Raw genomic sequence first — 3,239 nt, forward strand, 5'->3', positions numbered from 1 at the left:
TTGTTCATAAGCTTAAGCTTTCACACTTCACGTAGAAAAAGTACATTCTGCCATTCAAAGAATAGTCACCACAAAGCATCTTCAACACTAGAGTTCCAACATTTTGTTCAATTTAAAAAAATAAAAATATGACCACCTTCACAAGCTATACAAGCTCAGACAGTCACACAGAAAATGCCAGCAACAAAGTCATCCACATGAGCACAAAGAGCATTATAAACCAATATGGGTAATTTCATTATGTATTGCACAAAGAGCACTAGGTATTGCAGCTTCTCTTGCAACACTCGACGATTCAGTATTAGCAATATCAGCAGCATCTCCACAATAATATCCTAAAACAATAAGATCGAATAAATAGAATAAGCACTTTAATTTCAGATGTTGATATTAAATAACTTCTCTAGATAGATCAACATAAATATCGATAGGAATAAAGCCAGTACAAGTGACTTACCAGGACTGAACCCCGAGTGATATCTTGGGTTGAGCTTTTTGCACCAGTAGTCACGAAAAACATTGATTTAAGAATGCAACCAAAGATTAAATCACTAAAGATGCAGAACAACAAAAAGTAACACAGACCTAATATTACCAAATGATGGTATCTAATTGTATCTGTTGATTTTCAATGGATAAGATGCACTACTGCTATATACTGAACTTGCACCCTCACCCTGCTGGGATGGCAATCTAAAGGGAATAATTCATAAGATTGAAGAAAACTATAATAAAATAGAATTTAAATATTGTTACAATAAATAGAAGGCCAGAATCTATCTCCTCCTCCTCCCAACCAACAATAGTAGTTTCATAAGAAAAAGGCATGCCTAAAGTAGAGGATTTTACACACAAAAATTTTCAGCACCAAGAAATGTGACAAGTTTTTAATAAATCAATAAAGAAAAGAAAGGACAGCCGCAATGTCTTTAAAGTTACTGCCTCCAACATAATGAAATACTATGTGCATGTAATCTCAAAACACAAACGCCGCAATACATTATGCAAAAGCTAACTTATCATAACGAGGGTAAGAGGCCAATCACATCACAACACTTCATTTTGCCAAGTATAGAGGAGGACAATCAAGCTTCCACAAAATCTATGGATTTCTAAATGTTATCCTCGACGCTGAAACAATACCCTTTATCTCCTTACATCTACCTAGTCGGGACGGATTTCGCTTTTCTTTCTTTTCTTTGGCCACTAATGAATTTTTTTTCTTTTTTCTTCCCCTTTTGCTTTTGTCACGGCTTTTATTTGCTTTTTTTTTTCCTTTTTTTTTGCCCGTGACTTGTGTTCTTTAGGCCGTTTTCCGGTCTTTTGACGCGAATGACAACACTTGTGGTGAAGGCACCCGGTTACTCAACCAAAAAACGTCGCATTCTGGCCTTTTGACGCGAATGACAACACTTGTGGTGAAGGCACCCGGTTACTCAACCAAAACACGTTTTACCTAAAGTGCTTTGCATACTCATAGCTCCGGCCACCGTTTTACGTGAATAACAACATTTGTGATGAAGTTACCCAGTTACTAAGTGACCTAAACCAGCGGAGTAGATGTAATTTCCTTTTTCTTACCTTTTTTTCTTTCTTCTTTTTTTCCAGAAGGGGAAGGGCCTTTGATTTTTTCAAAATGGATGCATGTGCCATGTTAGGGATATAAGGATCAATCGGGTAGAGTTTTAGCAAACAAATATGATCTCACAAGAATCCTAAGATTTAGTAGAAGCAAAGATATTCCAACTCTCTTTCAAAGCAATTCAAAATGCATGAAATTATGCCTCAACAACTCCACAGTTAATCAAAGCAACAATCACATAACACTAGTGCACATTCATGTCTCAATCTTATGACTTCCTAAATCACATTTATTTGTCAAATTACTAAAAAAATAATATAAACGGAAGTAGTTTGATAGTAACTGGCAAAAGAAAACAAAACAAAAGTAGTTTGATAGGATAACAAAAGATGAACAAAAATTTAAAAAAAAGTTACCCTCTGGTTCCTATGTGTTAATTAACACTACATATATGTATTAGTGACTGGCAAATGAAAACAAAACAAACGTAGTTTGATAGGATAATAAAAGATAAATGAAAACTTAAAAAGAAGTTACCCTCTGGTTCCTACGTGTTAATTAACACTACATATGTCATGGAATTCTTTACTTTTGAAATGGTTTTATCTTTACTGTTGCCTAAAATGAAGTGAACCAAATGATCAGCAGATTGATGAATAATCTATCCTTAAAATATCAAAATTCATAAAAGGCAAAATGGCAAGCACCAATCAGCATTAACAGAACATTCAACCAAAACTAGGAAGCAATGAGATAGAAAGAACAATCTGAAGATGAAAACGAAGAGTCACTTCTTGCAATAAGTTAATGATACAAACATACTATCCACAATTGTCCAAACAGAGAGTTCGGCTAAAAAGGCAGTCCATAATTAATCACCCAAATCCAAGAAAAAGAATTAAATAAGATGCTAAAAATACAGCCAATAGAAAAAGAAGAATAAATAAAATGCAACAGAGAAAGAAGCCGTACTCGTCGCCGTCCTCGTTGCCGACTTACCGTCCTTGTTGCCGTGAGTTTGGGGCTAGGGTTCTAAGCGATGGGTTTGGGGAAGAAATAAGAGGAGAAAGATGGAGCCGTACTCGTTGTCGTACTCGTCGCCGTCCTCGTTGCTGACTTACCGTCCTTGTTGCCGTGAGTTTGGGGCTAGGGTTCTAAGAGATGGGTTTGGGGAAGAAATGAGAGGAGAAAGATGGAAGCCGTACTCGTTGTCGTACTCGTCGCCGTCCTCGTTGCCGACCTACCGTTCTTGTTGCCGTGAGTTTGGATTAAGGGTTCTAAGAGATGGGTTTGGGGAAGAATTGGAGAGGAGAAAGAATGGAGAAGAAGCAGACAGAGAGAAAGAACAAGGAAGCCGTAACGAGAACAAGAGAGAGAAGAGATGGGTTTTTGATTATTCACTTTCTGTATTCTTCTTCTTATTATTATTATTAATACTAATACTGTTATCATTACTATTATTAATACTAATACTGTTATTATTATTATTATTATTTATTATTATTATTATTATTATTACTACTACTATATTACTACTACTACTACTATTATTATTATTATTACTACTACTACTACTATTATTATTATTATAAGTCCTTGCTGGTAAGGATGAATTATCCAAATACCTTTGCATTAAAACCCATGGATCATTTTTCCA

The 3,239-nt window shown here is 35.4% G+C and overlaps 1 long non-coding RNA gene across 1 annotated transcript; it reads right to left on the reverse strand.

Annotated features, from left to right (window-relative positions):
• Window positions 1-50: 50 nt before the first annotated feature.
• On the reverse strand, window positions 51-1,905 carry LOC105179739. Its single transcript, XR_849367.2, has 2 exons — window positions 458-1,905; window positions 51-335 (listed from the first exon to the last, which is right to left on the reverse strand). It is a non-coding gene; the product is annotated as an uncharacterized LOC105179739 (long non-coding RNA).
• Between the last annotated feature and the right edge of the window lie 1,334 nt (window positions 1,906-3,239).

The sequence above is a fragment of the Sesamum indicum genome, unplaced genomic scaffold, assembly GCF_000512975.1.
Source record: "Sesamum indicum cultivar Zhongzhi No. 13 unplaced genomic scaffold, S_indicum_v1.0 scaffold00197, whole genome shotgun sequence".
In the NCBI taxonomy this organism is placed as follows: domain Eukaryota; kingdom Viridiplantae; phylum Streptophyta; class Magnoliopsida; order Lamiales; family Pedaliaceae; genus Sesamum; species Sesamum indicum.